This window comes from Corvus brachyrhynchos, unplaced genomic scaffold, assembly GCF_000691975.1.
Source record: "Corvus brachyrhynchos isolate BGI_N302 unplaced genomic scaffold, ASM69197v1 scaffold331, whole genome shotgun sequence".
NCBI classification, from domain to species: domain Eukaryota; kingdom Metazoa; phylum Chordata; class Aves; order Passeriformes; family Corvidae; genus Corvus; species Corvus brachyrhynchos.
In genome coordinates, this window is record NW_008237229.1 from 5,667,626 (window position 1) to 5,687,418 (window position 19,793).

Genomic DNA, 19,793 nt, shown 5'->3' on the forward strand with positions numbered 1-19,793 from the left:
AAATTTGCTTCAGAAGAAATAATGAGAAAGGAGGTATTTTATCCTCCCTTGACTTAGATATGATTTTCAGGTCTCTGTTGGTCTAGTCTCTCTTTTAGAAAGAAAAGGGTATGAGTATAAGTATAAATGCCAACTTCACTGATTCCCCTATATTCTCTCTGTTCTTGAAAAATAATTAAAACCAGAAATAGAAGAGAGTGCTTGAGATAGGAATTGCCATCTATTGAGCGTGTGATCATAGTTGTACAGTTCTGAATGGTTTTATACAGTTCATAAAAATCTATTTCATTCACATGATTTCATATGGAGGATGCATATTGAAAAGTGGCTTAGAGAGATGTTAATCATTGCTGCTATCTGTTTCTTAAATTGTCATCCTGTCAGGTGCAGTGCAGGTTTAAAAAAACCAATATCCTTTTCTTGTGGGTATATCAATGCATTAAACTCTTCTTCGTGAGAAGCATTGCCAGATCAATAAGACATTTTATCCACATATTCACGGTGGTCCCTGGAGCCTCCAGTTTCCATCCTAGCTATTAATTGAGCCAAATGACAGCAGATATAAAAAAGATTTCCAGCTCCAAGTCCTTTTACTTGTTCTACATTGAAACCTTTCAAACTGATATTATTCAGTTGTTCAGGTGCAAGTTTTCCGCTTTATTTCTTTTGGACAATATCATGACCCCTTAATATTTTTTTTACTATTATTCTTTTCCACCTGTGGAACAACCATTACAATGACAGAGACTTTTTATGTCCAGTGCCTAAGTCTGCAATTGAAGGCATTACAAGACATTTTTATTTAGGCAATGTCAGCATGGGTTTCCAATCATGTGAGACCTCCTAGGATTTACCTTTATCTAATTATGAGATATCAATGCAGTGATGTTCATCAATGTGACTGTCTATCCATTGAAAGTTCATCTTTTGAATCTTCTTGTCAGCTAGGCTTTGCAATGACATACCCAGGATCTCTGGTTCCCATGCATCACTGACTTCATGTACCTGCCTTCCAGGCTTCCTGGCCCTGGGCATGTAAACTACTTCTTTGGTCCTGCTGATGAGCCCAGCTTTCAAACTAATCTTCCTCTAAAGAATACAAATATACCTGAACACTAGTCTATAAGAAAAAAATTAAATGGAAGAGCAAAAGCCATGAGACTTGGTGCATATTTCCAGTAAGGAAGGAAATTTGCCTTTTTGAATTTACAGCTTGTTACTATCAAGGGATTATATATGACACACTGTGATAGGGAGCACTGTTTCTTCCTGCATCTACCAGACAGAGCGGTACAGAGCAGCACACGTTTATCACAAGGATCACTTAGATCATTTGTGAGTATTACAAACAGCTACCTTTAAATCTGGCATGTCTCACCTGTATTGTGTATGTTTGCCAATATTATACATGTTCTGCATATTGACATAGAATGGATTAAACAAGGTAAAAGACCTGGAAGATATCATATGGGTCACCTTTCTGGGAAATTAGTGAATGAATAGAAATAAGAGAACAGAAGAAGTTCTGGAATGAGATAAGATACAGCACAAAAATCAGAGAAGATATGGCATGAGAGTATCACAGCTGTGTATGGCATGGTACATAGGCAAGGTGTGGCTGGGCTGATGGCTCAGGAGAAGGAAGATGGAAAAAAGGGCAGAAACTCCAGCTCTAACAGTTCAGCAGAAGAGCTGTCATCACTCAGACAGTAATATTTTCAGAAGCAGGTCGGTATGACAGTGTTCCGGGACATGGAGCAGTTTGAGAAAAGGCCTCTGTTTATCTGACAAGAATAGGCTGTGCTGCTCTGGTTTCCTCTGCCCAGGCTAATAGGGTTCAGTTGGTGCTAAATGCCAGAGAAACAGTGTGCTTGAATCCAGGAGCAATACTCACTCCCACAGCTCTGAAAGCAGGGCAGGAGGTTGCTGTGGTTTGGCCGCCAGCCTTTGAAGAGCACTCGGTAGGTGCAAAGGCTGCAGCCAGCACCAGGTTCCTGGGTGAGGTGAGAGCACTGTAATATCTCTGAGTCCTTCCCTTGTGGTCCTCCCACAGACAAACAATTTTAGATTATAACTACAAACTGCTAAATGTTTCTAGCTGTCCAACAGATTCACTGGTTCAACATCCCATATTGTCAATTTTCTCAGTAATTTTTATGTTTTTCTATAACCTCCCATACACATGAACTTTGTGATGACAATTTTATCTCTCTCCAGTAACAAAAAAAAAAGACATCATAGTCCTTCTGTGTCATGTGAGTGTGACAACACTTGATAAGAAACATAAAAATAGAATAGAAATACAAAAATAAACCTAGGTATACCATCATTTTAAGCCAGTGTTAGGCCTTTTGGGTTTTATTTTTGGTTTGTTTTCTTTTCCCAGTGCTTAGGTTTGGCCGTGTTATTAAATTTTATGTTTTATTCTTCATGATTAAAAACTGGAGAAACAATCAGTGCTAGCTTCTGAAGAAAGACAATACAGTGGTATCAGCTCTTGAAATGACTGCTAATTATGTTCACTTTGTTAAATTTGGGTATTTTCAAATATCTGAAGGCTAAAGGTGTTAAAATTGGTTTTGGATTTGAATCTCTGTTGTAAAAATATTTAGATACTATTATTACCATTACTATCACTGGCATCACCAATACAAATGTGAGTATCCAATGACAATTGGATAGTCACAACCCTAGAGAATTTAGAGTTTAAAGGAAAATTATAGTTAAATTTAGAGCAAAGATGAAAGTTAAAAGAAAAAGGAAATATCAAGGAAAACATGATTACCCATTCAAAATCCCAGTATTTTTTTCTGGTAAATTACTGTTGAAGTATTGATTTCTCTCTCATTCCTGTTTTTAATACTTCTGGTTCAGAAAGAAGAAAATTCATATAATTTCCATTTCTACATGCTGTTATTTTATAGGGTACAATAAATCCTTTGTCTTTAACAAGAAGGCTGATTTCTTGAGTGAAGTGCAAACAGGATTCAGCTTTACCTGTAAATGGACAAGTGGTGTTTTCATAACTGAGAAGCCCTAAAAGGTTTCCATTGTAAGCTTCAAAAGAGTATGAGAGCGTCTTCTGCAAGAGTAATACTACAGTTTGTGCAGTATGCCAGCAACATGCTCAATATGCCATTTTCTACATCATTATTTTCTGGTTGTGATTTTGTTTTTCTTTTTACTGTAGACTTCCCTCCCCCCCCATTCCTTTTTCATTTGTCTCTAGGCTTAGCCTTTCCGTGCTTTCTTAACTTCAGGTTTTTACTTTTGCTTCTCTGATTAATTCTTTGTGACTTTGCCCTTAACTATCCATATTCTCTAGGGGTCCTCTGAGGGCATAATTCTGAACTTCATGATCAGAATGACTAGAATGACCTTCAATAGCATTAGGTTCATTACAAACTTTGTCAATACTAGCTCTTCAGTTTTTGCTACAGATTTAACTGTATAAATAATAATAAGACACCAGGATTTAGAAAAACTAAGCCCATTTCAGCAAAAATAACAGCATCAAGAAATGACTACGTATTAACATAGGAATTAAACTTTCAAACACAGAATTAGTCTGATAACCTGGACAGGAACAATACTGCTAAATCTAGCTAGACGCTTAAATCAAAACACCTTCTTGAAAATTATTAAATCAACCTAAAATCATTAGATTTGTTTTTAAACAAAAAAGTTTAACTTCTCTTTATCTGACAGTGTAACCTCTTGAGTAATCAGAGAGTTCATTAATTGCTATATCAAGAAGTGAAAACTGGCATTGTCAAGAAATTATCCAACTCCAGTATTGGGAAATTGAGGAAAAGCACCAAAAAACAGCAACAAAATATAAAAAAAACTTTAAAAATGGGGTTTACACCGAATTTTTATGTTACAGATGGTCCATTGCGTGTCTATGACACAGTTCAGTAAAAATTGTTGGAAAGAGCCCAACTCCAGTGCTGCATCAGCGGACAAATGTTAACATGGCACTTTTCCCAAGCTGATGTTTGTTACCTCTCATGACTGTACATGCCCTGGTTATCAGTTTTGCTCAGCACTACTGTATCAGAGAGACATACCCTCAAAATGCTAACTCATGAATGACTGCTTTCACATTTAAACCTGCCAAACTGGGCTATAAAACAAGTCAAACCTACTTCTTTGTGAAATTATCAGTGCTACTGTTCCTGCTAATGCTGTTTTTTCTGAAAATAACTTCAGGGCAGCCTGGCAATTCAGTTCCAGCTGACACAAACTACACCAGTATGAAAAATCATTATTATAAGATAAATGTGAAAGGTTTTTATTAGATTTTAGTGAAATTAAACTTTGGGTCATTTGTCTACACCTCTTTTCTTGTCTCCATATATAACTTCTTTTACTTCATGATAAGGAGGTTGGTGTAGACTTCTGTAGCAAGTTTCTCTCTCATTTTCCACTCTAAATGATTCACTTAGCTTTTTCCTATGACAAGGAGTAGCTCTTTCTTTCTATCTTGACTCTGGCTACCCACAATAGAGATGTTCTTTTGTCCTTCAAGACGTCTCAGAATATTCAGACAATAACACTTGGGATGCAAGGCCAAATACCCTCCTTCAGGGTTAGCCATTGCCATGTGTTCCTGGCTCACTCAGCACTCCATTGGACAGACCTTTCTGCTCACCTTCCCTCACCACTTAATTCTCTTTTTGGAAAAAAACATTCAGACACATGTCATCTCCTGAAAACAGCCTGTGAGTACTTTTTTTTTTTGCTTTTCACTCAAGCCCCTGCAAGAATATATTCTGCTGCAAACCATAGTCCTCAACTCAACTGTTTTTCATTTATGGGAGTGGACTATAAAAATTCAATAGAGATGTTAGTAACCTCTCCCCAGCTTGTACTTTAATTTCCTCCTTGCTCATGTATTTCGTTTCACTTTTGATGACAGGCTCATGGTTTCCAGGTCATCACGATATCAACCTTTTTCTGCTCTACAAAGGGTCTCCATCTTAATCTTGCGGAGTTCCAGGGGCACAGAATGCTGAGTCTGTCCTGCATCTCCCCTCTTCTAAATGCAGAATCCTTTTCACTTCGCAGTAGCTGCCTGCTTCAGTGTGTTCTTCTAAGCCTAATCAAGCCCGAGGAAGTTGTAGAAGTCAAAGGATCATAAAAGAAACTACTAAAAGTAGAGAGATTAATCAGAGCATGCATTTTTATAACATTTATTAAACAACAGACTGCCTGCCGTTGTTGCACTTGTCCTGCCTTATAGCTGTTTCTGAGGAACTCAACCTGCATCTGAACCTCTTTTTCACTTAAAAAAAATGTTATTAACTGTAAATACAGGCCTGAGATGCACACTAATATCTGATAAACTGAGTCTTGCACACATTTACATGAAGACGCATCGTGAGGTTGATTTTGGGCAACCATGGACTCTTATCTGAGATTTATAAACACTTCTTAAAAGAATTGCTAGTATATAATGAAATAAAAATTGAAGAACAAATATAAGGAAACCCCAACCACATTTACATCTCATTTCCATTTACATTAGAAGCAAGATTTTAGACTCCACACAGAATTGAACCTTTTTTGTTATTTAATAAACAAATTGCTTGTTTTCAAGAATGTTGTCTGTGTTTATTTTTGTTTCATTTCCTTTTTTTACCTGTGTTGTCCCTTATCTATATATGTGAAATAACAAGTAGCACAAGCAAGTAACAAAATAAGATTTTTTTAAAAGAGAATTTTGGTCTCTGACATAAATTATATTTGAAATGTCTCTTAAGTTAAAGTTTGTACTGCTTCAGTTGTTGTTCTTTAAGTATGAACCTGTTTTTAGAAATTGATTCACACAGAGAGATTTAATATTTCTTTACTTCATAGGATATAGACAAAAATCCTCTGTAGGGAAGACCGCACTTGTTTCTGATAACTATTTACATGTACTTATCAATTATGCATTACTGCATACCATGGGGCATTTATCCACCTTAAAAACAAGAACATCACCACAGACACTTAGAACTGCAACAAATATGTCAGAATAATGGTTTTATCTCAGCACTATACTTTGTTCTAAAGTTTTGCAGGGTTGATAATGAAACTGTGCTTGAAGAATTCTCCGAAGTTTTTTGTGTCATAAGAATACCTCTTACTTCTTCAACGTAATAAATATTTTTCTTCCTTTTCATGACAGCTGGGATGAAGAAAAATGAAAAGTTGGTGTTCTCAATACATTGCTTTCTCGACATAGAATTATTTCTTTCAGAATAGATATTCTTTCTTTTAGAATAACCAGCTGGCCCTTGGAATTTCATGGGCTATCCATAGGGTCTAGCTGCTTGACTAGGCTCACCCCACTTGGTAAGAATACGTGTAGGTTGAGACCATCTGTGTTGTTAAGGTCATGCAGTCAGGAAACTTTTCAATGCAAAAGGGAATCAAAAGTAAAGGGAGAACTGGTAAGTGGGTAATTGTTGGGCCACCAAGAAACTGCAGGCACCACATTGAAGAGGCACAATGTGAACCTTGTACTGATTTGAAGGGAGAAACATGAGGAACATGAGGATTTGGGATGTCCAAGAGCAGCTTGTGGGACAACGCAAAATTTCTGAAAGAACACTTAAGGGAAAGGGATGGGGTAAAACAAAGAGGAAATTTAGTAGAAAGCCATATAAAAGGGGCTTGATGTGTCTAAACTGGGGCTGGTCAGTACACTTCTCTGACTAATCCTGGCGTCAGATCACCACAGTCTGCCCTACTTTCTCATTAAATCATTTCTTAAATACCTCTGTGTAATCTCACTCTCTATTTCCTGTATCAGGGCTGTGAGGGCTCATTGTCAGCTACTGGTGAGACCTATGTGAGTGGATTTGATGCCAGCAACAGGAGTCAGACCAAGGTGCCCTGTGGCCTGTGGTGTCAGCTTCTGAAGCCAGTGGAGGTCTCAACCCCAGCCACTGGGGTGGGACTGGTGTAACTTCTGGGGAAATTGAGGTGAACAAAGTGAGGGAGAGGCTCAGTCACAGCAGCTGGAGCAGGACTGAGCATCACAGCCTGTGTACTTGTTGGTGGCTGGTAGAGGTTACCAGAATCTTTGCATCTTCCTCAAACCTGATGTGCGTGGGAGTATATGTGTGTAATTCACCAGCAAACTTCTTGCTGGACCAACTAGTGAGTAATAGAGCCATGTGGAGAGTAAGAGCACCGGGGATCCAGGCAGCAGAAAGAGACAGAAAAGCCCTGCCAGTACATGGAGACCCTGCAAATGTGTGGATGCTTGGGAGCCTAGAGAGTTAAAAGTGTGTGCCTGCATTAGTGACCTTCAGTCCTAAACAGCTAGAGAAGAGGAAGGGAACTTGACTGTGTATATATGTCCACATGCCTATGTTTAATGAGTCCTGGTCATGTTTAAGTGGGTGCTGTTAAAGGCAGCACCTTGCCTTTGGCAGTCTGAGAAGCTGTCCACGTCCTCTGTGTGTGTGTGTCTGGGTTACATGCTCAACTTTGCTGCTGTCTGAACGCACGCACGACGAGTGTTGCAGTGAGCCATGACCAGCCAAATCAAGTGGACCAAGAGGTCCGTTGGTTTGATGCTTCTACAGCCCAAAAGCCTTGAGCATTCAAAAGGCTGTGAAAAATATATAAATCCCTGCCTTACCATTGGCCGCAGCCCTCCCCTCTCCTTATTTCTCAGGTTGTCTTTCCAGAGAGTTCTATGTATATTGGTAGCTAATTGGCCCTTGTTACTCATCCCTGCCTACCCCTTCTCCCATTTGCTGTAATCCCTTCTTCCCACCTCGGTAACACCCCCTGGCTGATGTTCCATTGGTTACCGTGTGTTTTCCATGCTCATATTTTGGAGGTACAAGACCCCCTGCTGTGGGATATGCCCACCCTGCAAGCCACGTTTCTTCGGCTTTCTCCGTGGGTTTTTCCTTTCCAGTAAATCCTCTCCCCCCACGAAGTCACTCCACTTCTTTCCTACCTCTTTTGTGCGCCCTTGCCATCGGTGGGCAAGGCGAACCCGAGCAGGTGTTTCGCCAGCCCTCCCACGCCGCGTTTGGTTTCTGTCCTCCCCTGCTCACAGAGGGCAGAAGATCGCCCGGTGCCCGGGACAGCGTGCTGGCCGGACGGTACTGGGGCAGATGAGGAAAGCACATCCATTATCTTGGGACAGAGAACTCCAGGTAGGCTACAGCGACCAGGAGGTATCCCTGGCCCCAAAGTCTGTCAGAGGAAGCATCCCCTTAACATCCCATGCCATGTTTCTTTTGTTTTGAGAGAAGGAATTAGCTATGTGCAGCAGCTGTAGAAGAGGCAAATGCTCTTGCAACATTCTGATGCTTCTCTTAAGAAATTTTAATTTCTTTTGTGGCTTATATTCTTAGGACAGGAGAGATTAAAATTTGCAATAGGCATTATGAAGAAAATCAATCTTGTGTTGTAACTGATTAAGACTATTCCATTTGTTCTGTGAGGAATGATAGACATAAATGTTTCACAATTTAGGTGAACTTGAGGCAGGATAATAAAAGGAAAGGAGATGATGCATATTAGAAAAGAATTATGTGTATATGAAGCAGTGGCAAAGAGATCACCCATTGTTCTGGCCATCTCTAAGAAATGTAAAATTGAGTGCTACTGCATCAGGACACCACGACACACAAATCTGCTCCCTACATACATTATAGGAAACTCAAAATAAACTCATAAACTCAATGGGGCTACTTCAGAATTACCAAAGTGCAACCATAATGCAGAATTAAGCTCACAGGATATGACACGTTAGGTAAGCATCCTGTCTGTGGCACCATCTCTGTCTCAAGTGCAGGTTTCATTTATTTAATGAATAATGATTCCATTTTAATTACTTTGTACACTACGCCAACTGTTTTTTTTCTGGTTCCTTTCCAAGAAATAATCAAAGAGAGAAATTCATGAAGCACTGGTCAATACTGAAGTCAATTCTAGTCAATTTGCTCAATTCATATTAATTCAGTGGTTCTAAGCCTGCTGGCAAAACTTTTGTGTATGTTTTCAACATTGGGGAAGTCTCAAGAGAATGATAATAAAGAGGAGAGCATACAGTTAGCATGGTTCATCACTCAGCAGCCATGAATGATGCCAGGTTGCCTTCATGGTGAGACTGTAGATTGTTCCTTCTACAGTCTTTGTCACAACTCCACACTTGGACTCAGTTATCACTGATTCATATAAAAGAAAATGTGAAAGATTTGTCTGGGATTCAACCTGTTGTATCAGCCACATTTCTTATAAACAGCACTCTCAAGTGATGAATTTGATCTCAAAAGAATAGATATTTAAATTAGATTTTTTTTTTTCGAAAGAAGAAATGCTTTTTAATTCCCAAGAATTCTTCAAGGGATACTTTGAGATAGAGAGAGAGAGAGAGGGAGTTTACAAGTTTCATGCCATTTCAAGCAGATTAGAGATTAGATAGATTATTTTTGGGAACTTTTTAATGGGAACCAAGTGGAAATTGCTAGGAAGGAAATATACTTGCTGAAAAGAAAAATGAAACGAGAGACAATACTGAAAGGGCTTTTGTAAGATGAAGAGTAATTGCTTGATATTGAGGTTAAATGATTGGAAGAATAGGACAAAGAGCTAGTAGGAACATATCCTGTATGACCATCCACTTTCAAACTTTGCAGTCAGATTCTAAGCAACAAACTTGTGCTAAAATTAACAGATCCATCACTTGCTTAGTTTGGTCTGGCCTATCTGGAATATACTCTTTTGAGGCAGAGTGTGGGGAAACCTGGAAAGAAAAAGAAATTAAATAGGACTGTTTCGTTCCATTTCAATGTTTAGAGAACTGGTCCTCTATAATACCAGTCTGAAACCAGAAATATTTAAATGTCAATAAGTTGTTTGAGGTCCAACACCTGTTGCCCTGTTTGGTTAAAAGAAAGGGTAAAGGGTGACATGAACAGAATAATTTACCATAGGCTCTTGCTTTGAAAGGAAAAGAAAAAAAGAGAGAAAAGAGGAGAGGAGAAAAGAAAAGAGAACAAGAAAATACAAAGAGAAATACAAAACCCCCATATACAAGTTTACCCATAATAAAAAATTTAAGTGATAAAACACATACCTCCTCTTTTTGTCTTCTTATTTTCCATAGATCCATCTTCAAAATGAGTCTTTCCTGAATTTTTTTCTGAGAGGTATTATATTCTTCTCAATGTTTGTGCACTGTAATCCTGAGGGTTAATCCTATACTAAATATAATGAGTAATAAAAATTATCTGTGATAAGGTCTGACAACAGTATTTGGAGCTGAACTTAAAGTTCAAAAGTGTTTGAAGGGCTGGATTTTGTGAGGTGCTCAACTTGATTAAATAAAATTGTTATCAACTCCTAAGAAGGCAGCAAACCAAATGAAGCAAATTCATGAATACGGGAATCCTGAGTTCCTAGGGCAACTCAAATAGTTTAGAAATTGATCTTTCTGCTGCAAGTATTAAGTTATTGATGCATACAGACACTAGTCTAAATTCTTTAGCTCTATTACATTTTTGCTTTTACTTTCTCCTTTTCACTTTTTTTTTTAAATTTAAGTACATCTCTGTTGATAGCAGGAAAAACTATTATTGATCATAATATCTGTTGCTGCCTGTTCCGAGCTTCCCCTCCCCCTCCCTGAGACAAGCCAGGAGTTGCCTCTGCCATGTGCCCTGAACCCCTTTGTTCCATGCGCGGGCAAAACCAAATGTAACTCAAACTCTTTAGCAGTGTCTCACTGGCCGGTCACCCCGGGTTTTCCCCCAGTCCTCCCCTTTCCCCTTCTCCGAATAAAAGAAAGGACCAAGGGGGGCCCGCCCTCTTTGGCTTTGCAACTCTTTCTGCGAATATCTGGGTGCTTCTGTTTCTTTTTGAAAGCTTCTAATTGCGGGAAATTAGGCAAGATGGGAGCTGTATTTCTCCCTCTTTGCTTCTGCTGGTGGTATTAGATTTGCAGCTACCATTTTGCCTCTCTTAGAGCTACTGAAATGCTGGATTGCCCGTGCTACCTCTCTAGGCCGCCCGAGGCTTTCTAAGGCATTGAACTACGAGCCTGGCCAGTAAAAAGCTGTAAGTATACCTGCTCATATATCATCAGCGACTTTTTTTGCCTTCTGAATACTTTTTCTTCACTCAATTCTATTCCAAATAAAAAAGGGCCATGGGTGAGTTAGACATTTAAGTTTAAGGAGTTTTAAATTTTCTTTCATGTTGTTTGCATTTTGATAACTTTGATATAGTTTTAAGGGACTGATCCTGCTTATATTTTTCTTTAAGCTTTATTTCAAGGATAACAGACACTTCACATTTGCATAATAATGTGCAGACACTACTTTACTGGTGGTGAGTTCACCACATGGAGGACATGATAAAAAAACAAATCAGAGATGCAAGGGAAATTCTGTGTCCAATTCAGTATGATTATTTATGTTTTTAAAACTTTTCTTGATAAACAATAATATACTTGCACACATGTGACTAAGAAAAGGTTAAGAAAAATCATTCCCCTTGGATCTCTCTGTTGTGTTTCAATGCTCTTGTTTACTCCTAGTAGGAGAGCCCAAGCCATGACTGCGGTGCGTAAGCACTACTACTCAACAGTGCTGGAAATATACAGTCAGATGTGCAAATAAAACAAATGCCAAACATAAAATTCACTTCTCTTAACTATAGTTAGGAGTCTTAACTACACCCGTTATCACAGCTAGTTTTATACTCAATTGAAAAAATCTGTCCAAGAGACAGATTATCATATCCATTGGGGACACTGTCACTATTTTTGTCTGGTGCCTATAGATATAGCTACATATCTAGCCTTAATGAGATGACTAAACATTAGATGTTGAAGTTAAGGCCAATCTCAAGTCATAAATAGGTCAGTAGAGACATTTTTATTTCTTCAAATTGTGCAACTGAAAAGCAGCTGTGGTGCCATTTTGATTAAAAAAGCCAAATTGTGTTATGGTTGGGTCTTTTCATTTGAATTAATACGGTGTTAACAAAAGTACTCCTGGAAACAATGGTGTGTGTGTTTAAATTAGTTGTTGTCTATACCTTGCAGTAGATACAGCTTTATGAAATCCAGAAAAAAAAAATAGACCAAATGGTATGAGTCTTAGTTAAAAATGTGTCAGGTAATAAAATCTATATAAAAACACCAGTGCCAGAATATATATATATATATGTACAGGATATGACATGTTCTTTGTATTTATATTTGATAAAAGAGCAATGGTGGTTTCTGAAAAATAATGCAGCATTATTTAAGGATAGACTCTCTCGTGGAAAGAATATGCAGAATTAAATAGATTTAAAAGTGCAGATTTTCTTCACTCTTCTTCCACTTTTCCTGAAACTGGAGCACTGAAACCTTAAGATTTCTTTAACAAAGTTTCTTTGTATATCACAAAACTTCTTACAGTCCTATTCTTTCTACTCTTGTCCTACTTTTCCCACTGTACAGGCCACTCTTTCTCTCTTGTTTTTCTTTCCCTGCTGGCATACCACTTATACAACATGACATAGAAAGGCAGAAAAAAATTGAAATAAACTCAATTTTTCTCTTTCTCTCTTTCTCTCTTTCTCTTTCTCTTTCTCTTTCTCTTTCTCTTTCTCTTTCTCTTTCTCTTTCTCTCTCTTTCTCTTTCTTTTCCTTTTTCTTTCTTTCTGTTTCTCTCTTTCTCTCTTCTTTCTTTCTTTTTCCTTTCTTTCATAATACTTATGGTATCCAATGAACTGTTCAATGGAAAAGTTCACTGAGAATTTCCAGGTAAGCACATTATGTTGTCTCTTTCTTCCATGAAATCTTTCACTACGTTTTAATGTACGTCTTTAAGACCAATTCTGAAGCTATTCCAGTGTACAAATTCCATCTCAATAGTTGTATTTTTGAGAGTCTGAAGTCAGAGTCTCGGGTTCTTTAGTGTTTTCAGCTCTTTCAATCTCAAAACCAAGGCTCATTGGTAGTAAGTCAGATCAAGTCAGCCATGAATGGTTGAAAGAATGTGATTTTCTTCACTATAATTTACCTGTGCAATTTGCAAGATTTGATAATGTTTTAATGCAAAAAATAAAATCACAGAAAAAAGTTGTCTCAGAATGGCTTTTGCTACATTTATCTTTTTTATTACATGCATGTCATGTGTACTAGTTTATTTTTTGTGTGTTAGTGTGATTTCTTTGCAAAGTGTTGACCTGAGAGCCTTTAATGTTGACATTTTCTGCTTCAGCTGGTCTGACAGTGTCCATATTTAGCATATTGCTGGGTACAAAACAAGATATAGTGGTTTTGAATCCCTTTTAATTAGCTGCATTTCTGTAACAGCATTCATTACTTTGCAGAGTGTATCTAGAGCTGATGCTCTGTTGCACTTCTTTTAATTGTTGCTTTATCTGTCCTGAGATACCATTTGTAGCTGCCATTATTCTAGCAATCTTTTCTCTTCACAGGCCCAACAAGGTAGGATGTATGTTTATGTACACGTGTACATGAGTTCTTATGTGCGTCTACTTTTTTGTGTTCCCAGCTCTCGCTGAGAGTTTGGACATCCTTTAGTAGCATTGCTTGAGCTGAGGTTTGGGATTCTGAGGTTGACATCTTGAGATAATTGGACCTACCTTATAGACCTTAGATTCTTTGCATGATTTATACCGATTAAAAACTCAGCTGCTCTTGTAACACAGGTGCAGAGCGGCACCTACCTGTGTGTTCAGTGGAACTAACATATCTGATGTGTGTTTATACTCTTCTAAATATATGATGAATAACAGTGGGTTCAGAGCTTCATTTATCAAGAGCTGATTTTGATGACCTGTGCTAAAAGGTAGCTTCTATGTGTCCATGAAAATGGCTCTCCTCTCCAGTTTCCTTTGACCAACAATATAAGATTATACTAATAAAGCAACATGATGCTCCCAGGTAGTAATTTTCTGGGTATCAGGTGTCAGGGACGTCTCTGAAAACATAAAGAGTTTTCACACAGGTGGAATTCAAGCTCATTAGGGGGCTGCCTAGAAATTTATTTCAATGAATTATGGTCAATAGGTCATCAAACCTACTTCATCAAAACAAAACAAAGCCAAATGAATAGGGCTTAACAACAAAGCAGGGCATAAATCAAAATTCTCTACAATGAGTGTAGAGAAGAGAAGGTATGCAACATCTGTGTCTGACTATTTGATGGATTGGAGATGAACCCACTTTTGGTGCACATATGTCACCCCTATTTTTACTAAGTGCACAGGTTAAGTGCCACAGGCCAAGTGTCACAACTCTAAACTTCTTTAGAGCTCAAATTTTTATTTGATTGTAAGGTCAGCTGATGGGTCTGCAGTTGAGAGACTAAACAAGTGCAATGTGAATATTATAAGGACTTTGATGTGAGTTCAGATTTGAGCTGCAAAGAGTGCAGGCATAACAGCAATACTGGAGTTAAATCATAGAGTCATGGAATAGTTTGGTTTGGAGGGGACCTTAACTACCATCTAGTTCCAACCCTGTTACCATGGGCAGAGACAAATTCCACTATATCAGGTGGCTCAGAGCCTCATCCAACCTGGCCTTGAACACTTCCAGGGATAGGGCATCCACAACTTCTCTGGGCAACCTGTTCAAATGCCTCACCACCCTCACAGTAAAAAATTTCTTCCTAATATTAAATCTAAACCTAGTCTCAATTTGAAGCTATTCTCCCTTATGCTATCACTACATGCCTTTGAAAAAAGTCCATCTCCATCTTTCTTGCAGGCCCCCCTTAGGTACTGGAAGGCTGCAATGGGGTCACCCCAAAGTCTTCTCTTTCTGGGATGAAGAACCCCAGCTCTCTCAGCCTTGTCTTCATAGGAGAGGTGTTCTAACTCCATGATCATCTTAGCGGCCATACTTTGCACTGACTCTAACAGGTCCATGTCCTTCCTGTGCTGGGGACCCCAGATGTGGATTCAGTAACCTCAGATCTAGGGAGATATTTAGAAGCCTGTTTATCACTGCAATCAACTGAAATTTTGATGCATAGTTGACTTTGTGAATTTGGATGAAGAGAAGTCAAATTGACTTGCCAAAGATGACATTTAAAATCTGTGGCAAATTGGGAGATCAAACCTTGGTTTTGCCTGTTACTGCCTAGTAGCTTACTGCTGGTCTGAAGTTGCTGTGTTACGAGGTGATAGAAGGGAAAATGTAGAAGTCAAGATAATGTGTTCTTTGCCGTAAGTTACCTGTAACTGCTGAGCTGCTATGTAGGATTTCTGTGAAGACTTCCATTTAACTTCAGTTGCATGTTTCAGTGTTTCAGGGGAAAATTAAAAGCACTGAACTCTAATATGAATTGAATTCTCAGTGTATCAAATAAGGTTCTGCTAATGTCTCTTTTCACTTATGCTAGCAAGACTTCTCTTTATTTCAGCAGTTTTAGATCATTGTATTCCCAAATATGGATTTATCCTCTGGACAAAGTGGGGTTAATTTAGTCGAATACTTGCCAACTGACTCTAGCTTCAATTCTCGTATAGTTGTTTTCTGCATATATGTTACTTATTAGTAGAAAGACACGCTTTGCAAATTGAGCAATGCCCCTAGTATTAATTTTTGTTAGGACTACCACTTATTTTGTGAGGTGTTTTGAGTTGTCCCCTGAAACACTAGACATGATTTGTTAATTAAATTAATATATCTATTAGCATGTCTATATATACAATAGAAGAATCCTCACAAGAACATAAGAGGTTAAACTTGATTAAAACACTAATTAAAATAATGGTGAACTCTTAGAATTTACTTGCTACAGTAATCTAAATAATAGAGTACAAATAAATGTCAGATGACTTCTCAGGCCGTGATTCTGTCAGTCACTGTGAAACAAGACCAAAATTTAAACTAGAAATCAATGATATTTTTTCTTTCCTAGCAAGAGAATAACTAGTGATGGGGATTTCAGAAAGTGCTAGGGATCATGCATTGAGTATTGTTTTCTTCGGAGCTGACTCTTCTCAAGCAGCTAGAAAATGAGATATTAATTGCAGAGATTCCCTTTTGGAAATTCCATTCTGAATGACTCTAACTTCCCTTCCAGAAAGCAGTAAGAGTCTTCAGCACCCAGAAGTTGGGTATCTGATCTCAATTCCTTAGTCTACAGCTTTCTTTGTCTGTACTTGCATTTTACTGCAATTGTTTTTCTTCATTAATCCATTTAATTCATTTTACATATGAGCATAATTCAACAGAGTTTGCAAATTATGATTTAGAAATCTTTAATTTTTCAGAGTAGTCACTTTAAAGGAAAAGGAAAAACAATGTAATGAGGAAAATAATATATTATTTGTAAAAGGATAATTTAATTTTATTTTCTGGAATGACTGGTTGCAATTCCTCTTCATATATAAGGAAAGCTCACTAACTACTCACTAATGTTTCTTGCAAATGATATCCTGAAAATTAATATTGTAATATGTAATCCCTACAGCTGTGGGTGTACATCAGCTAATATTTTAAAGTAATGCCCATTAAGATCAATGTCAATTAACCAGAATTCATTGTTTGAATATCGATCAAGCATATTTAATTTACCATTAGTGTTAACAGAATGATGTATTAGTCAATTAAGACAGCATTGACTAAGAATCTTAATTAGATATTTAATTCTTTAGCCAGATATAAGAAAAACCTGCCCATTGGTTTCAGTGCTTTCTCTTCGTCTAGAATACCTGATTATATTACAGGGAAGGTTACTGACTTATGCACCAGTATGAACTGCCTTTTTTTTTTTTTTCAACTCACACTGATTTTCCCAGTGTTTTCATTTATCTCCTGGAATTTCGTATTTCCATCAAAGATTTTCTAAACCTTGCATACCAGTTTTCTAAAGCTAAACAAGCCCATTGCAGTGAGCTATTGTCTAACAGTGGATTGGCCTTTTCCGGAGCAATCAGGAAATAATTCCCAAGATAGTCAGTCACTGGCTGCTGCAGGAGAAAGAAGACTTGACAAACAGAAATTTATGATCCCCAAGTATTTGTGCAGAAGCTATTGGACATTTTTTAAAATAAGCTGAAATTGTCTCTGTGCCTTACTTCCTAAGCAAGCTGCTTCTTCGTTTAGTCTGCAGCCTTAGTTCCAAACTCTATTATCCCTTGCCACCTTTGCTCAAATAGACATGCCTGTTTACCCTCCACATCCCTGTTCTGACACTCTTCTGTCAGACTGAAGTAATGCTTTCCTTATGTGTGAGGTGGTAAAGGACAGCGGACTTTGGATTTGTGGTATTTAGATAGGAATGAAACATAAGAGAAACAGAGAGAAAAGACTTTAACAGACATTTAATTCTAAATACAGTATTTTCTATTAGCAACAAGAAACAGAAGAGGTGAAGAAAATATCCTCTTTCAACTGGACTGAGGCACATATCTTTGTCCCTCAAAGAAAAAAAGGCTTCAAAAATGAAAGAAAACATTTAAACATTGTTTATAGTCAATGTTTAATCAATATGAAATATAACTTGTTTTTAATATTTGCTTTGGAGAACTTTATTATTTGGAGGTGCAAAACACAATGAAATAATTCTGTCATCTTATGAAATCAAAGTTTCATACTGCTGCATCTAGGAGTACTCATAGCAAAAAGAAATTGAAGACTCATTCCAAATTGAGAACAACACTGCATTTGAATTTAAGTCTGTTTTATATGACTTTAATAACCAGTGCCAGTTAATAAAAGCTCAGATGAAGCAGTGAGAAATAGGTATTGCACATATTTAAAGTGGACAAACTCTTTTATTTATTTCAGCTAACCACTGCTGGAACAGCTGCAGATTTACAGAATCATGAATTCAGAATTGGGATGTAAGTGACTAGGTTAATTATGTCTCATTTAACAGCTTTTCTCTGGCTAAATTAATGGGTAACTGCTTCGTCCTCATATGATTTATTGTTAAATTGCCCCTTACTTGAATAAAGGTTTTTTATATATTGAATCCTGAAAGAAGAAAATTAAAGATCACTTATGAGTAACTTTGTTTCCAAATATTTTTTTCCTAGAGACTTTAATGGACTTTGTCCTTTAAAAGGTTCTGTAGTTCTGAAACAGATAAGAAAACTGTTGTTTATTGTCTAGGGCACATGCACTGGAGATACATGTGTTACAATGGTGCTACTGATCTCCTTGTGCTAAACATAATCTTATTGTAAAGGTTTTGCAAGGGAAAATCATGTTATACTTGTCCTGTTTCCTGTGATTTTCCCTAAGTATACACTAATTGACAATGTCAGATGTGGGATACCAAGTTGGGTGAAACTTTGATTTAATCATGTGTGGCAGTTTTTTCATTCTTGCGAAGGTAAATTGTATTATGAAGTATCAAGAGTAAGAAATGGGAAGGCACTGAAGACCTTATAAAAACAGTAAAAAGAATATAGTAGTTTCTTGAAAAATTACAAACTTACATAATGAAAATTAAAGATTTTAGGACTACATTAAAGATTAAAGGACTACATTTTGACCACCTGCTATCAAGAAAATGCTCACAGGAGACTCTTGCTTCCAAATATTTCTCACAAATGTGATGGAATCTGATTTTGTGACTTTTTTGAGTTGTCAGTAGCACACAGCTTTGAAAACAATTCATGGACCTCTCTAAACATCCTTTTGGTACCTCCATGAAAGCCTTGGAATTCTTCATGATCTTTTGGTGTGCTTTAAAAATGGTACATAGGCAAATAGAAACACTATTTTAAGCTTTCACTTCTTTCTTAATCTGTCTTTTATTCTTATTTGAAATAAATAAAACTTACTAGGATTAAAAAAAGAGAAAGAAAAACATTCTTTATTAAGTAGTTAATATTTTCCTTAAAATTTATACAAAGTAGTGAATCCTAACCTGACTGTTCCTAGTCCTCACACCTTCAGTTTATAAGTTTCTGCCTTTTTCCATTGAGCAGCACTACTGGCTGAAGAATGTAGGTTTGTACACCATTCTTTGTGGAAAAAAAATATTTCCATTTTCTAACATACAGAAAAGTTGAAAGGGTATTGTAAAAGACATTTTCTAATTTGCTTTCTAATGGATTTAGTGATAAGCATGAAAGATATGCCTCACCTGTTTGCATCACTTCTGGGAAATCACAAAATATCTCACATTCTCAAAATAAGTGGCCACTGATTTTAATCTTAATAATAAAGAAAATTATGGAATAGAATCACGGAAGAAACCCCAAGAAAACATGACAGCTGTTTTAAGAGGTAGGTGCCCAAGCATTTGCACAGAGGGTTGAAACAGAGTTGTCTTAGTGACTGAGATATGCTATTAAAACTTTCCACTGCTGCCCTCCCAACAGATGTGAGGCATAAAACTCCCACACACTGTGTATTGGAAAAAATCAGATCAGAAGTCTGTGTGGAAAAATGATATTTTCTTCCTTCCTGTGATAAAATTGTCACTGATGATTTTGTAGTGGAAGAATGTGCACATCAAGAAGCTCTAATCTGATACCTGTGGCTCTGAGTTGGATCCGCATGAGCAGGACCATAGACAGGGGAGTCAGAAGTGGGTCACCATGCTCCAGGTGACAAACCTAAGTTCTGAGACTGGTGCTGGCATATGAGGACACTTGGTTGTAGGGTTCTTTCAACACCTGTGGGCTGTGGGGCTGAGGACCCAGGGAGCATCAATGCCGCTGTGCCACATATGTGCTGTTTGCCAGCACTGCTTGCAGGGATGAAGGGTATGGGAGAACTGGGATATTCTTAGAGCTGGCGGCTTCAGTACTGTCACAGCAGTGACAAATGGCTATTGCTC